At 39.2% G+C, this 21,664-nt stretch overlaps 1 protein-coding gene across 1 annotated transcript in view; it reads left to right on the plus strand.

The window, feature by feature from the left end:
* LOC136880809 (acylphosphatase-2) overlaps positions 1 to 21,664 on the plus strand; it is a 40,444-nt gene that overhangs the window by 6,137 nt on the left and 12,643 nt on the right. The window lies entirely within an intron of this gene.

Genomic DNA, 21,664 nt, shown 5'->3' on the forward strand with positions numbered 1-21,664 from the left:
GTAGTGGTTTAAAATTGGACATTATGAATATTTGTCAAAAAAATTTCAAACAGACTACTAACGTCTTTACTAACTGAAAATATTTTTAAATCGTTTTAAGGGTATTATTCAGTCTTCCAAACGGCACTTCAGTTTTCGAAATCGGACTGACTGTTCGGAAGTTATAACGATTGCCCGCGAGAGCGGTACCGCCAAAATGAGATCTTAGTTGGCGGCCATCTTGTTTTGACGGGTGACGTCATAGTATATTTTTGTGTCAAGTTGTATTTTAAGATTCCTTCTTTGAAACAATGCAATTACAATGACGTTATCGTTAATAGCACTGCCTTTGTAATGTACAGGCCGTAATTAATTTTCGTGATATTATTATTTTGTTAACAAACACGAACTCTCCGAAAATATAAGTAGTTAAAGCGTAAATAAACCATTTATACCTAATTTCATCAGAATACATTGCAGATATCCGTTTATTTTGGAAGAAAGAAATATTCAACTACCTGTTTTCATACAATGGTGGCACAAGGCACGCTACACAGTAGTATTGACTAACGTCACAATACACTATATTTATTTTACATCCACCCTCATAGGAGTGTCTGTCTTACAAGGGCTTCATAATTCATAATCACTAATATTAGATTATAATTATCGAAGTTGAAAATGTCATTGACCTACACAATATGTGTCGAAATGGGAAGCAAATTGAAATGCTATTCACACTGTAAACTAAAACTGTTTGCAGTCCTGGATCCTGATTTGTGACATACCATGGAAATCATACTTAGTAGCGAAACCTTCATTCTTTTTCATTCCAAATCCCCTCCGGCTCCATGGCTAAATGGTTAGCGTGCTGGTCTGTGGTCCAGAGGGTCCCAGGTTCGATTCCCGACCGGGTCGGGGATTTTAACCTTCATGGGTTAATTCCAATGGTTCGGGAGCTGGGTGTTTGTGCTGACCCCAACATCCCTGCAACTTACACACCACAAAAAAAAAATTTTTCTCCACCACAATAACACGCAGTTATCTACACATGGAAGATAGCGCCCACCCTCATCGGAGGGTCTGCCTTACAAGGGCTGCACTCGGCTAGAAATACCCACACGAAATTATAAATTATTATTCCAAACCCCTGTATTTAGCCTAACTAAGGGCTCTGTGTATTCACTCCTGACATCTATTGGCTAGTGAAAACTTACAACCTGTTTTCCATTCTTTGACCGGGTCAGGGATGGAATGAATGAACCATGTATAAGCTATTATTACAATGGGGTCGCCACTCCCAAGGTGATTTAAGAATGGCGGATAAATGCTATGAAATGATAACAGAGAGTATTCCTAGAATGAAAAATGACAGGGAAAACCGGAGTACCCGGAGAAAAACCTGTCCCGCCTCCGCTTTGTCCAGCACAAATCTCACATGGAGTGATCGGGATTTGAACCACGGTATACAGCGGTGAGAGGCCGACGCGCTGCCGTCTGAGCCATGGAGGATCCTCTATCGGCTAATAAACAAACCTAATCTAAAACAAACGAACGTAAAAGCGCGTAATTTAAAATTCCGGATAAAAACGTGTAACGCTTAGCTACGCGTAGATGCGGAGATATCAGTGTTGCAATATAGCGTCACGTTGTTTTTGACGGACATTCCAGCGCCGGGCCGACAAGAAAGACGGTGTCACGTCAAAAATGTATTCTCCGTATAGGAGTGGAAGACATTCGTAATCTCGGCACGATGTTTGACCGTCTTTGCCGAGTGAACCCCAGGGCGATGTGTCTGTCCTCCACAAGCGAAAGTCTGGTTTCTAAATATTTCACTTTCCTGGTGGGGAAACAAAAGCACGTCCGTCAGGGTGAACCGAGAATGCCTTTACAGTCTGGGCTAGACAACCCAGCTTCCATTCAGTAACAGCCTTCCTTTTTAATTGTGCACTTGTTCAATAAAGTTTCTTTCTAATACGCAGTGCATTGTCCGTACAAGAACGCGTTCACGTATAGTTCGATCAGCATACGCTAACTTCGAATCGTTTATGAGACTGATACATGATTGATACATTTTTCGTATCGTTTCGTGAACTGGCAAAACTGGAGTCTTCTTCTTCTTCCTCTTCCTTGGCGTTTTCCGGTCAAGATGCGGGATCCACCATAATTCTAAACTGGTAAAACTGGAGTAAAATGAATAACATAACTAATAACTAAATTACAAGCGATTAAGGGGAGACATTAGTGAAATGTGATTTTTGACCAAAAAATCACATTTTCATTTTTAACCTAAAAATCTCCCAATTCTCCCTCTTTCAAGTCCCGTTCTCAGGTTTCCCCAACGCCATTTTGAAAGCTCTAAATGCCGGATTTAACGGTAGCGGCACGGCGTATATCCAGGTTGTAACAAAATGTACGACACAAATTGCAGGACACTGAAGAAATTATATTATATGAATATGGGTCCGGAAACGCTTTGTTTCCATGTTACACCTCATTGTCTCCAGCTCATTAACCATGGGAAACACACAAGAACAGAACGTACTACATGCAACTCATTCTCACAGGAGATGTTCAATATGCCCTCCGTGAGCTTTGATACATGCTTGGCAAGGTCGTACTGATCTCTGGAACAGTTTATGTTACCTGTAAACAAGCAATGACGTAAGTCGCATGGCAACGGGGACATGTAAAACAAAACAAAACACTGGCGGCGCACTTACGATAATGACACCGTTACCAGACGTAACCAAAAGTGCATGCTTTCCGTGATTAATGAGTTGAAGAAAATGAGGTGTAACATGGAAACAAAGCGTTTCCGGTCCGATGTTCACATAACATAATTTCTTCGTCTATGTGTAAGGAATGTGTCCTGCAATTTGTGCCGTACATTTTTGTTACACCCTGTAGAGCAAGCATACGTCCCTTTCTCTCACGTTGTCAGACAATATTGGCTTCAGAGTTCTTTCGGACTACAACATGGCGCAACGACCCCGAAGGGCCATGGCCTACCAAGCGACCGCTGCTCAGCCCGAAGGCCTGCAGATTACGAGGTGTCATGTGATGATCACGACGGATCCTCTCGGCCATTATTCTTGGCTTTCTAGACCAGGGCCGCCATCTCACAGTCAGATAGCTCCTCAATTGTAATCACGTAGGCCGAGTGGACCTCGAACCAGCCCTCAGTTGCAGGTAAAAAACCCCGACCTGGCCGGGAATCGAACCCGGGGCCTCCGGGTAAGAGGCAGGCACGCTATTCTTACACCACAGGGCCGGCTTTTTCGGACTACCATTTCAATAATCCCGCTGGAATATATTTACCTTGTAGTAGGCTTAGGCTATGCATAAGAGGAGACAGAAAACTTACAGTCCAGAGCAGTTTTAATGAAAGTATGTTTCTTAAAACTTTAAATTGCATTTTTCTAGCTCATTGTCGTGTATAAAATGTTCCCTGCGACAGAGTTCTTATCAGATTAACCTGAAATTTTCTGATAAAATTTTTAATATGTATAGCCTAGGAATTTCGTTCTGCATTTTATTGTCAGTTAAATATTACCTTCATATTTTTGTTTCTAAAATAGTACCAAACTAGATTTTTGCCTATTGTATGAATAATAAAAGAACTGAAAAACTTATATCCCAATAACTTGTTTATTTACTCAAGAAAGGGCACATGAGCCGAGACTCTTAACGGTGCAATACAAGGATAAAATATTGGCGGAATTTACACAATATTCACAATACAATAATACCTTATTTCCAAACACGGTACAGCCTGAGAGAAAAGGAAACCCTTACAAATATATAAGAACACTGTGCATTGCATGGTATGTAAATTTCCTGCTCATTTTCTTCTATCCATTGATTTTTATTTTTTCATTTTGAAATTGTTGCTGCCTGTTCTATATTTTTATGGAGAGCATTATTAATGTATACCTGACTGAAAAACCGAGAGTTATTATCTAATATGTATTTTTGACATGTTTGTCAAGTATTTAATCGTATGGCCTCAGCTACCGTTTGCAGACATTTCGATTTGACGCCATCTGGCTGTCTGCTCGTCAATTTCGACGTTCCGGTTTAGTCTGTCTGCCATCTAGCGGACCTAGAGTAAACAGGATCTCTCTTGGGCGTCTATGGCTGAGATTTTAATTAATTTTGTCGGGTAAATACCAAATGTATCACCAGAGATCTTTTACATGCCGACATCGTACGACATGGAGTGTCGAATGGACTTTTTTCCGCCCTTCAAAAATCCGACTACCTCTGCCAGGTTTGAACCCGCTATCTTGGGATCCGGAGGCCGACACTCTACCACGGATCCACAGAGGCAGCTGTCTGTCAAGTGATAACCTAAAAATGATCAAAAATGAGCCGCAAGGAGCATTTTCCATATATAAAATATAAATGTTATTTGTTAATAACTTTTCAACTAATGAACTAATCAACTTCAAATTTTGTGTGATGTTCCATCGTATTAATATGAGCTCGTGTTTTAAATTCGGTTGTCATAAGTGGAAAATTACTTAGTTAGTTAGTTAGTTAGTTAGTTAGTTAGTTAGTTAGTTAGTCATCATCATCATCATCTGTTTACCCTCCAGGTTCGGTTTTTCCCTCGGACTTAGCGAGGGATCCCACCTCTACCGCCTTAAGGGCAGTGTCCTGGAGCTTCAGACTCTTGGTCTGGGGATACAACTGGGGAGTATGACCAGTACCTCGCCCAGGCGGCCTCACCTGCTATACTGAACAGGGGCCTTGTAGAGGGATGGGAAGATTGGAAGGGATAGGCGAGGAAGAGGGAAGGAAGCGGCCGTGGCCTTAAGTTAGGTACCATACCGGAGGAGAAGTGGGAAACCACGGAAAACCACTTCCAGGATGGCTGAGGTGGGAATCCCGAGGCTGAGTGGACCCCGTTCCAGCCCTCGTACTACGTTTCAAATTTCGTGGCAGAGCCGGGAATCGAACCCGGGCCTCCGGGGGTGGCAGCTAATCACGCTAACCACTACACCACAGAGGCGGACTAGTTAGTTAGTACCTAAATAATTCTCCTTTTACGAAAAAATACGAACTCTTCTTAATTTTAAACGGATTAAAATTGTAAAAAGTTCCTGTTACTTTCCATAATACAAATATAGCCTCAATATCCTAACTTATAAAATAAAATGCATCACACAGAAGAAATAAGCAATCGTCCGGAGATAGATTCGGTCATTCTGCGCATGACACAGAACATTTGTTTAAATCGTTGACTACTTCCGACCGTCAATGACCGATGTCAAGAGCTTGCAGGAAAGCCGGACTACAGTACACTAAAGAATATATGAATATAATTTAACTGAGATGAAAAGGGTTTATCGTGTTGTGCATGATCAAAGAGACCTTGTATTGTCACAGTGACTGTTTTGGAAAGCTCAATATGTTGCGATATTCTCCGCTAACGAGAACTTTGCAGTCAAAATTCCGCCTAGTACCTTCGATACTACAACAGAAGATTGATTGCAACTATTCTTTGCTAAGCAGTCAGGTGGCGTTTAAAATAAATTGACCAAGTAACCCACAAAGGTTAGTCCGAGGCTACAGTAAATATAAACTTTACCTGTGGCATCTAAACAACAACAGACTGTTGGGGAAATCAGCGCATCCGACAAACCACGTAGGCCAAGGTCTATCTTTATGCAATGTTGTTGAGTTTGGCATAACTAACAGTACTCGGTATGTTGGCGTTGCATGCATAAAACAAGTTCTTTGATTCATTTTAATTAGACATAACCTAACGCTTTGAATTAAGAGGATATGAGTTTCACATTATTTATTTATTTATTTATTTATTTATTTATTTATTTATTTATTTATTTATTTATTTATTTATTTATTTATTTATTTATTTATTTATTTATTTATTTATTTATTTTATTTTCCGGCTGCTTGGATGAATGATCAGAGATCGATTCAGAGGGCCTCCGGTTTGATTCCCGGTCAGGCCGGAGATTTTAACTGGCATGGTTAATTCCTACGACTCGGGGACTAGGTCTTTGTATTTGTCCCAACACATTCATTTTTATATTTACACAACTCATCACACTACCAACCACAACAGAAACACGCAATAGTGAATAAATCCCTCCACATAGGGTTGACGTCAGGAAAGGCATCCGGCCGATAATCTGGGTCAAATCCACATGTTTAACACATTTCGCAACCGTGACTTCACCAGCGTGAGAAAAGCGGTAGTAATAGAAGATTTATTTATTTATTTATTTATTTATTTATTTATTTATTTATTTATTTATTTATTTATTTATTTATTTATTTATATTGCGTCCACAAAAGGGATTATTCCCCATAAATTAATTGATTTAATACTATATTAATCGACACCAATTCGTTCTCCTCACACCAACTCGATTTAGTATCTCTTCATTTATGATCCGACCTGTTCACCTCCACTTCGGTATTCCTCTGCAACACCATATTTGTAATGCTTCTACTATCTTTTTTCCTGAGCTAGTTAATGTCAATGTTTCCATTCCATACAGCAGTATTCAAAAATATATGTATAATAGGTGTATCCATCAAGCGAGCAAATTATTTTCTTGTCTTAGATAGGGTGTTCTTGTTTGCTCTACCCTCAATTCTACAGCCTTATTACCCAAGCAGCAATATCCATCTACCTCCTGTAAGACTTCATTTATTAGTCTAGTATTTGTCTCATCACTTGACTTTAGTCGACTGCATTCCATAACATTTTTTAAAATTTAGGCTTCTTTACTTTTATCATATTCTTTCTCCAAGACTGCGTCCGGCTCCATGGCTAAATGATTAGCGTGCTGGCCTTTGGTCACATGGGTCCCGGGTTCGATTCCTGGCAGGGTGGGGAATTTTCACCACAACTGGTTAATTTCGCTGACACGGGGGCTGGGCGTATGTGTCGTATTCATCATCATTTCATCCTCATCACGACGCGCAGGTCACCTACGGGAGTCAAATCAAAAGACCTGCATCTGGCGAGCCGAACATGTCCTCGGACACTCCCGGCACTAAAAGCCATACGTCATTTCATTTCATTTCCAAGACTACGCCCATGCTAATTCGACAGTTTCTCGAGAACTTCAGCAGACGTGGATAAAACAACAATAGCATCGGCAAATTTTGGTGGTTTTCATTACATTTCCTTGAACTGTGAATCCTTTTCCAGATTTCTTCTTTGATTTCCTTTACCGCTTGTTCTATATAAACACTGAAAGCAAGCAGGGAAAAACTTCAGCCCTACCTCACTTATTTCTGGATAGGTGGTTCATGTTTATAGCCCTCGATTCTTATCAATGCAGACTGATTTCTTATAGATTGTAGAAGACCCGTCTTTTTCATATTTGATCCCGATTACCTTCAGAATCCCAAAAACAAGTTGTGTGCGGTTCTATGGTAAGATAACACTGAATCGGTATCTTCCCATTCACGCTGATAGAGCTGTAGGATTTCAGTGACTGAACTCTGGATTTACAGCAGTCCGAACAGCACAAGAACTGATCTCCAGAGATCGCCGTGCGGCAATCGGATCTCTACGAGGCCTGCATGAAGTGTGAGTGTGGAGACGCGAAGAAGACAATTCAACATATTATTATGGACTGTCCGAAAAGATCATTTTCAAGATCTACAAAGGACTTCGTGAGAGCTTCTCAGCAGGCTATACACTGGCTGGACAACATAGATCTGATACTATGACTCCCCGGTGCTTTGGTGATTGTCAGTTTATGACATATCTGTTTATGCCTGTAAATGTAGATATTTATAATATTGTCAATTTGTATATACCCGTGGTGCCATAAGCTAAATAAATAAATAAATACGTGTGAACGCATTTCTATCGGTCAACTACAAGAGCACCGACATTTTTTACTTGTTGGTCTAATATTACGAACTTGAATCTTGAGTGAAATAGAGCTAGATAATATGAATAAAAACACGGAGTAAATTAAATAAACACTGAAACTATGAGTGTCATTTTAATAAAGAAAGAAGGTTAAGGGGACTGACCGTATCTTCTTTCGCCAAGATGAGGGGGGGGGGGGAAGGGGGGTGTCAGATGTTACATGTTTGACAATCCTGTTCTTGACCACTGCAGAGGTTATTGTTTAAATAAGGTGGTAGTGGTGGTGATCTTTGTTTTAACTGGTTTCTTGGTTGAATGGTCGGTTCAGAGGACCCGGGTTCGATTCCAGATCGAGTCATGGATTTAAACGTTGGTTAATTCCTCTCGCTCGGAGACTGGGTATTTGTGTTCGTATTAATACGCATCTTCATTCACATACAATACATCACAATACCAATCACCACAGAAACACGCAAGAGTAAATACATCCTGGCGTCAGGAAAAGCATCCAGCTGTAAATCCATACAGAGTGACGACCCCAGGTATTTGAGGAAAAGCCAGGAAGAAGAGGGTGGTGATTGTTATTTTCAGTGAAAGTACAAGTGGGCAATAATCTTCTTTAAACACTAATAAGAGGGAACGATGGAAGAGTTTCCGAACCTTCAAAGAACTGAAGTATTGACCAAAGAAAGAAAGAAAGAAAGAAAGAAAGAAAGAAAGGGGCCACGAAGGACGGAACAATAAAAGACTCCCTATGCCTTACGGTTTCGTTTCAAAACACACGATAGTGGTGGTGGTGATGACTATTGTTTTACGAGAAAACACAACTGGGCAACCATCCTCTCTTAACACTAATCGTACGGAAAGAAACGAGGATGTCCGACTTTTTGAAGGTATCGGCCAAAGAAAGAGAAGAGCCGCGAAGGGCGTGGAAATGAAAGACACCCTAGGCCTCGAATGCTCCAATACCGTCGCGGTCGGAAAAGAACAAGAGTTGACCAAGGGAGGTCGGATAGAAGAGATGAAAGTGAAGAATCTGACACAAGGAAGTGGAAGCAATGCCAGGACTCAGCTAAGGGCTCCGTGGTCACCAAACCACGCTCCCTAGTTAATTGCCCCTGGGGCACCTCTTACGACAGGCAGAGGATATCATGGAAGTTATTCTACCGTCCCCACCCACAGGGGGTTGAATGCACTACCAACATTAACTAACTTCCCAAATACAACAATTATTGTTTTTTCTCATAAGTATGAAATTAAATTGAATGTAGAGCGTGATAGGCGAGGAATACGGTCACTGATTCCGATCAATGCTTGTGAGATATTTGAAAATGTATATCCTGTGACTATGATCACGATATCAACAGTGACGTAAAACTATAAGTTTGTTTTGAAATTGAACATTTTCATTTCAAGAGTGCATACCTTTTTATTTTACTAGTTGATCACTGCTATGTCATAGAGTTGGCTAACAACCAAGCAGACGGTCCACTGTCTTCTCCGTTTGACGTGATGAAGGTTTGTTTTCACCTACTTATCTGTACTCTGTCATGTCAGTGATGACAGATCATTAGACCAGCTTATCGGTCAAGAATATCGACTTTATGCTTGCCAGTAGCCAAGATCATTTCTTGCTATTTAAACGACTGCACTACGTGTGGTCGATGGACTTACGGCTTCGATCACATTGGAGGCACGCTTGTGCAAGTAATTTGGTGCGCGCGCGTGCACAAGCTGGCGTGAACAGCAATGTGCTCACACTAAATGCAAGCAGCTGCAAGCAAATACAGTATTTGGAGCAAGTTAATTATTATAAACAGGTCAGTCGAAATGGAGATGTCAGACGATGAGGACATTATTTTCGGATGAGCAGGAAATCAGGGAAGAGTGGGTAAACGAGTATTTTTTAGACAGAGAGGAAGATGGAGAGTATGCACGAATATTCAACGATTTGCTTAGACAGCCTGATAAGTTGTTTTAATACTTCAGAATGATACCAAACACTTTCTACTGTATACTGGACAAAATCACACCTAGAATAAAGAGGCAATCTAATTTCCGAAAGTGTGTATCACCTGAAGAGAAGCCGCGATGGTCAGAAATCAACTGAGATCAGGCACGCTTGCAACTACAAAACAAATATTTTTGTTTCGAAGTGGAGTCGGATCAAGCTTGCGCAAGCGTGCACTTGCTTGTGGCGGGCTGTGTGAACGGCGATGGACACGTCACCACTTGTTTCTGTCACTCTCTTGTAGATATAAGGTTCTTTCCAACACAGTCCCTGTACCGGTACATGGTCGCCTTGCGCATGCGCAACACGAAAAATCCTTTCCAACACAGTCAAAGTTGCGTCCATGTATTCGTCCGTGTACTGCAGTCAGGCGTTCCAACAAACTCTTCGCATCAATCCCTGGCGGTCGGAACTAGTCCGCAGTCTAAAGCATGTACTGAGCCGTACATTTCTGTGACATGCGCAGAAACACTATCGTTACCTCCTGCTGTACGCTGATTTCTTTGGAGTTCCTTAATCAGCTGTTTTTATGCACATTGCGAGCTCTTCTCCCATTAATAAATTAATCAGCTGTTTGGTTACTGAGGTTAGGATGGATAGTGACGACGTTTTTTTACACTCTTTATCCAGTGAAGAAGAGGAAGTACTATTTTACGCAAAAAGAAAAAGAAATGAAAATTATTTAGGTGACGGTAATTAAACATCTTTTTTTAGTTATTTATGTATTGAGTTACGTTAGGCCTATAGTTTATGAAGGCACAAAAGCTACCAGTTGAAACAAAATATAATTGAAATACGATGTATTTTTCAGAAGAAACTGTTCCTCAATATAATGAAAATGAGTTTTTCGAGCATTTCCGCGTTAGCCGAGGAGTTGCTCAAGATATTACAAATCGATATGAAAGAAATGAGCATCATAAAAGACATTACGGGCAATATGGGAAAATATCGGCTTTACACCAGATTAGTACAGTAATTGCCTTACTCCTATTCCTTGGAGTTCATGAACGAGAATCCATTCCAACACAACCCAATCGTGTATCAATCCCGGACTCGATACAAAGTCAGCGCATGCGTATAGAGCGGTATATGGATACTGCACCCGTCCACCTCCCGAGTCCCAGACTAGCATTTATCTCAGGGGTGTCGGTTCATTATTTAAGTCATTAAATATAAATATAACGGCATAATAGAACACGGGGATGAACGGAGCAACTAAAATTAAAATGGGGAAGGCTCGATTGTAAACTGAATTTAAGGACTCCATGATAGGACTAGGAAGTGACTGTTTACTTTAAAAGGGCATCATCTAACTACAATAAAAAGATTATGAGAGTGGTTTCCTTTGAAATAATTTGCCAGAAGGAGCGGTTTATTACGCCATCTGACGTATGAAACTTTGATACATTTGGCAACGATATTTAAATTTCCACACATGTTACATACATAAATCACTTGCCATACCGCAAGTGGTATCAATATCTTTCTGGGTTGCTTCTGAAATAAAATGACATTTTGGAGGTATAATTTCCGGATCGATTCCACTTGAATCGAACCGTTACTCAAGGATATAGCTTCCTTCTATCGGGAGCCCGAGCATAACCCATGTTACGGTCGGCTTCCCGATTTAACTAAGATGATGTACTCCGGCTATATACATTTTTCCGAGACCGGTACTCGGACTGGGTAATGTTTCTCGTGAAATGCGAAAACTGGATTCCACGGACAGTTCCTATCTTACGATATCCAGCTGATGCCATACCACTGAATCAGCATTTATATATTATTTACATGTGGTCTGAATTGTTACCAGTTAGCCTCAATAGACTACTGCCACAGATGAGATAACGAGAAGCGGTGGGAAATACCGTGGCAATGGCCCCCCTCGCATCGCGAGCGAAGTAAACAAACACGCCAAGTATTACTGTAACATCGTCCCATACGAAACCGTACAATAAAAAGATACCAAAAGACTCTAATATTATCATTCTCATTATTCAAACATACGAATAGAGGGATGTTGTCACCAAACAATTTAATCCACGAAATTATCATCCTCGAAATTATTATTATTATTATTATTGTTATTATTATTATTATTATTATTATTATTATTCAACGGTTCCTGGCACTGTCACGTTTGATTAATATCATCATTATTATGCGGGATGCAAACACAAATGGTTATTACTGTTATTATTATTATATCCCTCTCGTGGTTATTATTATTATTAATTAATAGGTGACTCAAGATATTATTATTGTTATTCACGTCACTTAAGAGGTTATTATTATTAATGGACCGGCCACTTCCGCCAAATTATATATTAAGATATCGGTCGCAATTACAAATTAATTCACTGATCAACCAACGACATCATTACAGTTATTATTATGACAATTATTATTAATCTGACCGCGATGATTTAACATCGTCCTTACATTGTTATTATTATTATCGGTTGCATATTATCATTTAGATTCCCGTTTAACATCCTTATCAACGCTCATTTAATTAAGGCGGTCCAATCCTTTATCTGCAATATTTATTATTATTATTATCACGACATCATGATTGTTCACACTCGTTATTACAATGAATACAATATACGACCATTTCTGTGGAATCTGAACTCTCCTTATCCTTAGATCCGTTGTATCTCAACGAATAACTGTGCAGTCTATTTGTTTCGTACATGCTGTCACGGGTTCGAATTCTACCCGCTGCGTAACTCAGTATTTCTCTGTGACACTGCCCGTACATTTTACACTCATATCAATATCCTAAGTGTCTCTCGTACGGAATTTATTTTTCTCTCTATCTCAATATTCCTCGATTCATTTATTTATTCCTCACAGAATTATCAACTGACTTATTTATTCATTTCGGACATCGTACGACCTTTTATTATCTGACTGCAAATTCTTTCACATTTTCTATCTCATTTGGATCTATGCCTTAGTTCATTCTCCACAAATAATCGTAACATCTTGAAATTATATTTACCAAATTTTGACAATCATGGTCTCGTAATATTAGCACTACATGTTCCGGCTAATGAATCGCAACTTCAAAACGCGACATTTATACGTAAAAAAAAATTGGACCGTAATTTAAACCACACGTTCATTAACATGTACGGATTATTAACACCGATCTACATTTCAATATTATTAATCGATCAAATTAAGTTATCACGCACTTTAATTCCAAATTAAAACGACCTCCCGTCATTAAATGATTCCCAATAAACTCAACACTTGATCACATAAATTATTATTATCTCCAAATCATATTTAAAAAAGAAATATCTTCTTTAAAAAAAATAGTTATATTATTTATTTATTATTATTATTAATATTTAAAAAAATAATAATTTCGCCTGTAATACGGTAGTCCACTCTTATTATGTTTAACGCATAACCCCTTTTACAAATTCAATTTATTCTGGCACTAAACACTCCAGATATGATTTACTTGGAAATTAATATATTAATCGCATCTCACAAATTTAACAACTTCACTTTGAAAATATGACCATATTAATTACAACAAAACACACTGGTATGGCGAAGCTGGATTTTCCTTCCATGTCATTACATAGCTCGTTAAAAATGACAAACATAAAAACACATATCGGGTCTTATTTAACTATCATAACCAAAATCAAATGTAAAGAAAATTATTAACTACAAAGAAATATGAATGCATGCATGACTTAACGTACTACACTATATATACAAATTTACATCTCCCACAAACTGAATACATAAAAGACCCGATTATTTACATTATTATGATTTACTACTGTCCGTGCTACAAATTTAGGATGGGGTCGTTAAGCGACCCATCTTGTTACAGAAGGTAATCAAATATAATCAAATTATTCCCATTTTTCCCATCACGATAACATTTCCCAAATATTATTTACAGTTTAGTACTCATCTTAGTTATCGGTATTCCATTACAGCTTTGCAGACGAGAGGCTCCATCCGGCCCCTCTCTGCGTTTTACTCCTCCATTCTTGATGGCGTAGTTTCACAAAAGATTTCCTGGCACATTACCATTTTACACTCCTATCTTGATTACCACAAACCTTCACCATTTACAACGTTAACACTGAATACTTTAAATTGGATACAACAAATTTCTATCCTAGACCCAAGAATTTAATATTTACACTATTTAATCTTCGTCCACCTACCGCACAATGGACCTGGACACGTACGACGAGGTGTCAACTTTTCGCCCGTCGCGATACGCCCGATTTATACGGCATTCTTGACGTGTTCATTACATCGGTTCGGTATAGCTAAGTACAGGCTACTACTTCCTTAAAGTACTGTTCGTCACACAGTCTATTATGTACGTACTTATGGTGATATATTTTATACTACTCTCTTGCAGGGTAATTACTTTACGTCACTGATTATTCATAAATAAAAAAAACACTATCCTACGTTAACTATTTCCAGATTTAACATGTTGCTTGAGCGCGATCACACTTTACAAACACTGGCGGATGCTCGCGCCATTAAATGACTGTACGTCCGTAGAATTCTAAGTTACCGGCGACCAACAGTTCAGCTCCCGATATTCAATTCACGTGTGCTGGCGACCGTCAATTCAGCTCCAACGATTCAAGACAAGTGGCTGGCGACCGTCAATTCAGCTCCGTATATATGGATGAAGCCTTTTTCCCGCGGATTTGTTGACGTCATGCCCCTTAGGGAGGGGGTGGATTTTTAATATCGGTACTTGCACTCCGAATTGGAAGTTAAAATTTACATCAAATTAATCCACTCCGCTAGCATATCTGCTGGATAAAATATGAACTCCTGGTGATCACAGATCTAGGAGATATGGATGGATTTAGCTCCTCACGTTTCGCGCCTTTGTAAGCGTCCCTGACAACGTGGTCTTCTTTCAGCCAATGAGATTCAAGCTGTCCGGTTTCCAAGAAATCCAGCCTTCAATTTAATTAATTTGCCATTAAGTATTGATTATTTTTCCATGCGTGACATCTAATAAATTCATTACATTCATCCGCGTACTCATATTAATTTATTACTGAATACTTTTGTAGTTACGAAAATATCTCATCCATCATTCCTTAAGATGGTATCCCTGAGTCTCCCATCAAATTTTTACTATTGGCCGGCAAGCGGTCACGTGATTTAAATCTCCACCTGCTCGAACTTAGGCTAGCGAACGTACACTCAGCCGCTGTACTTTTCCATGAGGTCATGGAATTTCCGTCCTACCAAAAATATCCCAAGGTCTTACTCATGTGGTGAGTTTTCTTTGTATGACTCTCCCCCTTCCTCTTCCTGACCAAGACTTATTTGTGGACTCTGTATTTCCTTGTACGCCAACTAATGATATTCCCTGCTGTGAAGTAGCTAAAAGTTGTCGTGTTGAGCTAATCCGTCAGGCTCCAGTCTGTCGTCCTTCCTTCGCTCTGATTTCGACATTACCTAAACGAAATATTTTCAAATACACTCCTCTGTATTTCAATAAATGTATCATATTATTTTACCGATCAAATCATGATTGATTATGGGCCTAAGTCACTCGGGTTCATCTTCCTCTTGCCCAGGTAAAAAAAATCTAGTGAGCATCATGAGATTTTTTTTTATGATGTGTTCATATCATCACTATCATGATTTGACCTCGGATCCTCTGTTCTGCGACGGCTATTGATTTCGTCTCTCAACATCTGGTTCCTGAACCTTAACTCCTCGTTCTGTCTTTCGATTTGATGGATCGTATTGACAAATTCCTGCACGTCGCTGTCTATCTCTCCACACTCTGGACATGGCCTTGCTTCAATTGGTGTATGGATTACTTGGACTTCTTCTTCCCTTCCGTCATCTTCTTCATCCTCTTCTTCGACATCATCTGCTTCCGGCTCGTCATCTGCTTCCTCTCGTTCATCCTCTGCTTCTAGTCACATCCCTTTGTTTCCTTGTCCCGAATCGAACGTCGGTGCATTTGGGTTCAAGTCGCTGCCCCCTTTCTTTGCTCTTTGGAACTGCAAGCTCTCCGCTCCTGTCGCTTCCTCATCACGGCCTCGATCATGAATCGCCTCCTTCCATTTTCTCTTGTTCAGCTCTTCTATGTACCGTCTAGACTCTTGGTATCTGTCATCCTTCTCCTGACGAGATCCTCCCTGGTAATATCTCGGGTTCCCTTGACTTCTAGATGGATACGGCCTATAATTACTTCTCTGGAATCCACGGTATCCCCTGTCGGCTCGAAAGTTCCCTTGGTTGGTTTGCCGGTTGCCTTCCGCAAAATTCCTTGGTCTCGTCCATTGTCGCGGCTTCCACTCCGTATTATATGCTCGACGAGGTTCCGGATCAGTACTAGTTCCCTGGTTCTTCGTACTCGTGGTCTTCGGTTCGATTGTCCGTTCGATGTTGTTCACCTGTTTTTCCCTGCTCCTAATTTGTCTCGGGTTCGAATGATGCGTTGTGAGGTCTAATTGACGTAATAAAGCCTCCGCTTCGACAGCTGTCTGGACATTTGACGCTATCATCATTCGTTGGACCTCGAATGGCAATTGTTTTCCAATGGCGCTAATCAATTCTGTTTCGCTCATTGGATTATCAAGCTCCCGTAGCTTGTGAAATTGTGCCACAAAGTAATCAGAGAATTTCGTGGGTGAAGATGTCGAATATCGTCTGGAGTATACTTCCAGCCTTAACTCCTGCTGTTCCTGAATACTCCAGAACTTTTGGAGAAAAGCCCGCCGAAATCCTTCAAAATCTTCAAAAGTATACAAGAAAGCCCTGAACCATACAGCTGGTGCTCCGTCTAGGAATTTCTCGACTGTTCGCAGTTGTCGCTCTACTGGTATTTTATTCTCACTTATATAACCGGCGATTTCCCGGATGAAACCTTTCGGGGTGATATGCCCACGGGCATCGAACTTTGGTGGCTTGTCATCAGACATCTTAATGACGTGTACCACCGATGTCGGGATAGCACTTGATGACGTAGACGACCCATCTCTGTTTTCAAACTTGAAACCGTGTGTATCAGCATGGGATAGGCCTCCTTTCTTATGAATCCCCTGGTTATCATGGGGTTCGTATTCGCGATATTGGAGGTTAAAATCTTGGCTAGACGCTGATGGTTCCAACCTAGCCTTCAACATCTCCAAGTCTTTTCGGATGTCATCCATTCCGTCGGGATTACAACTGGCTATTTCTTTTGTGCCGGAATTTTGCCCATTATACGCCTTGCATTGTTCTAATAGGCGAACTTCCGTGTCGGCAAATGATTGGCCCTGTTCGATTAGATCTTCCGTCCGCTGGAATAACGCTAAGTTTGCGTCTTCGCACTTAGTTATTCTCTGGCTACGGTCTTCTAAATTTATAGTTAGTTCTTCGACTTTGTTTTTCAGTCCTGCTACGATGACAAGTGTACGTGCGGCTTCCCCACGTAACTCGTTCATGCCCTTGTCATGCTTGTCCAAGGTGCCAGCTATCTGCGCGCATTTTTCTTCTACTTGTCCCCGGACGATGTCATTCTCCTTCCGACATTCATCCCGAATTTCCTCTATGTGTGATTCTATGTCTTTTCTGTCAGTTAATCGTAGAGCGGCGAGTTCCTTGACACTAGCGTTCAAATTTTCCTTAATTTCTGCGCGTTCCATTTGAGCCTCATCTCTAACGCGGTCAACCTTTTCATTAACGATGGTAATGTACGCATCCATGTGCACTTTTAATTCGTCTTTCGCGAAGTGACATGCTTCCTGGACTTGAGTTAATTTGTCCCTAAGTTCCTGTCCCATCGCTACGCTCGCGGCCTGAACTGCATCTATTTGTGCCTTGAGTTCTGTTTTATTAACTTGACACGCAGCCTGTACTTGGTCTATTTTGTTCTCTAACGAAACACTATTAACCTTCATTTGCTCAATAATTTCCTGTTTATCTGAAATCCTATCAGCCCGCATTTGTTCTGCGAGTTCCTGTTTAATCGAACCATTATTAACCTTCAAAGCTTGCATTAATACCTCTAATGTGATCGCTTTCACTTCTCCCTGTCCTTCTACCACTATGTCCTGGGATCGCTCCCCACCGTCGTCAGACATTATAACTTTTTTTTTGAGAAAGCAAAAGGGCCGATCGGCCTCTCGCCTTGCTGCACACGAAGGAATACGCTATTGGGTCTAGGCCCTATCCTATGACATTATACCCCTACACTAACTTTCATTTAACAAAAAAAATTTTGACTATAAAACTTGTTTACATTTGCAGGTCATTCACCTTGAATGCTGGCTTGCGCCTAAGATTTCACAATAAACCGCTCCAATATAACAACAACAACAACATTAAAAACAACGACGAAGTTGGAAATCTCCTGCCCTGAAATACGTTAATTTTAATTTATACCATCTCAACCTCTTTTTAAATAACAACTTGAACTGGTGCTCAGTAATATTTTTACCATTTCAAGCCTTCCTAAACAACTGTTTATAATATTCATCTCATGTCCAATGACATTTAAATGGAGTCCTGAATAACCAAAATAATATTAAATTTCATATGGGAAAAAGAGAAAAACATCAAATCTTCGAGCTTACTGAATTTTGAATCATTGCCAAACTTGAAGAGATTAGCAATGGATTATATTAATAACTAGTCAAATCTAGCTCCGTTCGAAACTAACCTTACTCTAGCATGATACTACGTTACAAGTGAACACACACTTGACCGTGATGCGGTCATCAATTAATAAAAATCAAAAATTTAAAAATATAAAATTTTGAAAAAAAGTATAAAAATATAAAAATTTTACAATTGATTAGCAATGATATTGGCCTCTCTGCCGTTCTTAAAGCAACACGTTGCCGTTCTTAAAGCCCCACTTTGGGCCAGCCATTTTGCACCCGTCCACCTCCCGAGTCCCAGACTAGCATTTATCTCAGGGGTGTCGGTTCATTATTTAAGTCATTAAATATAAATATAACGGCATAATAGAACACGGGGATGAACGGAGCAACTAAAATTAAAATGGGGAAGGCTCGATTGTAAACTGAATTTAAGGACTCCATGATAGGACTAGGAAGTGACTGTTTACTTTAAAAGGGCATCATCTAACTACAATAAAAAGATTATGAGAGTGGTTTCCTTTGAAATAATTTGCCAGAAGGAGCGGTTTATTACGCCATCTGACGTATGAAACTTTGATACATTTGGCAACGATATTTAAATTTCCACACATGTTACATACATAAATCACTTGCCATACCGCAAGTGGTATCAATATCTTGCTGGGTTGCTTCTGAAATAAAATGACATTTTGGAGGTATAATTTCCGGATCGATTCCATTTGAATCGAACCGTTACTCAAGGATATAGCTTCCTTCTATCGGGAGCCCGAGCATAACCCATGTTACGGTCGGCTTCCCGATTTAACTAAGATGATGTACTCCGGCTATATACATTTTTCCGAGACCGGTACTCGGACTGGGTAATGTTTCTCGTGAAATGCGAAAACTGGATTCCACGGACAGTTCCTATCTTACGATATCCAGCTGATGCCATACCACTGAATCAGCATTTATATATTATTTACATGTGGTCTGAATTGTTACCAGTTAGCCTCAATAGACTACTGCCACAGATGAGATAACGAGAAGCGGTGGGAAATACCGTGGCAATGGCCCCCCTCGCATCGCGAGCGAAGTAAACAAACACGCCAAGTATTACTGTAACATCGTCCCATACGAAACCGTACAATAAAAAGATACCAAAAGACTCTAATATTATCATTCTCATTATTCAAACATACGAATAGAGGGATGTTGTCACCAAACAATTTAATCCACGAAATTATCATCCTCGAAATTATTATTATTATTATTATTGTTATTATTATTATTATTATTATTATTATTATTCAACGGTTCCTGGCACTGTCACGTTTGATTAATATCATCATTATTATGCGGGATGCAAACACAAATGGTTATTACTGTTATTATTATTATATCCCTCTCGTGGTTATTATTATTATTAATTAATAGGTGACTCAAGATATTATTATTGTTATTCACGTCACTTAAGAGGTTATTATTATTAATGGACCGGCCACTTCCGCCAAATTATATATTAAGATATCGGTCGCAATTACAAATTAATTCACTGATCAACCAACGACATCATTACAGTTATTATTATGACAATTATTATTAATCTGACCGCGATGATTTAACATCGTCCTTACATTGTTATTATTATTATCGGTTGCATATTATCATTTAGATTCCCGTTTAACATCCTTATCAACGCTCATTTAATTAAGGCGGTCCAATCCTTTATCTGCAATATTTATTATTATTATTATCACGACATCATGATTGTTCACACTCGTTATTACAATGAATACAATATACGACCATTTCTGTGGAATCTGAACTCTCCTTATCCTTAGATCCGTTGTATCTCAACGAATAACTGTGCAGTCTATTTGTTTCGTACATGCTGTCACGGGTTCGAATTCTACCCGCTGCGTAACTCAGTATTTCTCTGTGACACTGCCCGTACATTTTACACTCATATCAATATCCTAAGTGTCTCTCGTACGGAATTTATTTTTCTCTCTATCTCAATATTCCTCGATTCATTTATTTATTCCTCACAGAATTATCAACTGACTTATTTATTCATTTCGGACATCGTACGACCTTTTATTATCTGACTGCAAATTCTTTCACATTTTCTATCTCATTTGGATCTATGCCTTAGTTCATTCTCCACAAATAATCGTAACATCTTGAAATTATATTTACCAAATTTTGACAATCATGGTCTCGTAATATTAGCACTACATGTTCCGGCTAATGAATCGCAACTTCAAAACGCGACATTTATACGTAAAAAAAAATTGGACCGTAATTTAAACCACACGTTCATTAACATGTACGGATTATTAACACCGATCTACATTTCAATATTATTAATCGATCAAATTAAGTTATCACGCACTTTAATTCCAAATTAAAACGACCTCCCGTCATTAAATGATTCCCAATAAACTCAACACTTGATCACATAAATTATTATTATCTCCAAATCATATTTAAAAAAGAAATATCTTCTTTAAAAAAAATAGTTATATTATTTATTTATTATTATTATTAATATTTAAAAAAATAATAATTTCGCCTGTAATACGGTAGTCCACTCTTATTATGTTTAACGCATAACCCCTTTTACAAATTCAATTTATTCTGGCACTAAACACTCCAGATATGATTTACTTGGAAATTAATATATTAATCGCATCTCACAAATTTAACAACTTCACTTTGAAAATATGACCATATTAATTACAACAAAACACACTGGTATGGCGAAGCTGGATTTTCCTTCCATGTCATTACATAGCTCGTTAAAAATGACAAACATAAAAACACATATCGGGTCTTATTTAACTATCATAACCAAAATCAAATGTAAAGAAAATTATTAACTACAAAGAAATATGAATGCATGCATGACTTAACGTACTACACTATATATACAAATTTACATCTCCCACAAACTGAATACATAAAAGACCCGATTATTTACATTATTATGATTTACTACTGTCCGTGCTACAAATTTAGGATGGGGTCGTTAAGCGACCCATCTTGTTACAGAAGGTAATCAAATATAATCAAATTATTCCCATTTTTCCCATCACGATAACATTTCCCAAATATTATTTACAGTTTAGTACTCATCTTAGTTATCGGTATTCCATTACAGCTTTGCAGACGAGAGGCTCCATCCGGCCCCTCTCT

This window comes from Anabrus simplex, chromosome 9 (assembly GCF_040414725.1).
Source record: "Anabrus simplex isolate iqAnaSimp1 chromosome 9, ASM4041472v1, whole genome shotgun sequence".
Taxonomy (NCBI): Eukaryota; Metazoa; Arthropoda; class Insecta; order Orthoptera; family Tettigoniidae; genus Anabrus; species Anabrus simplex.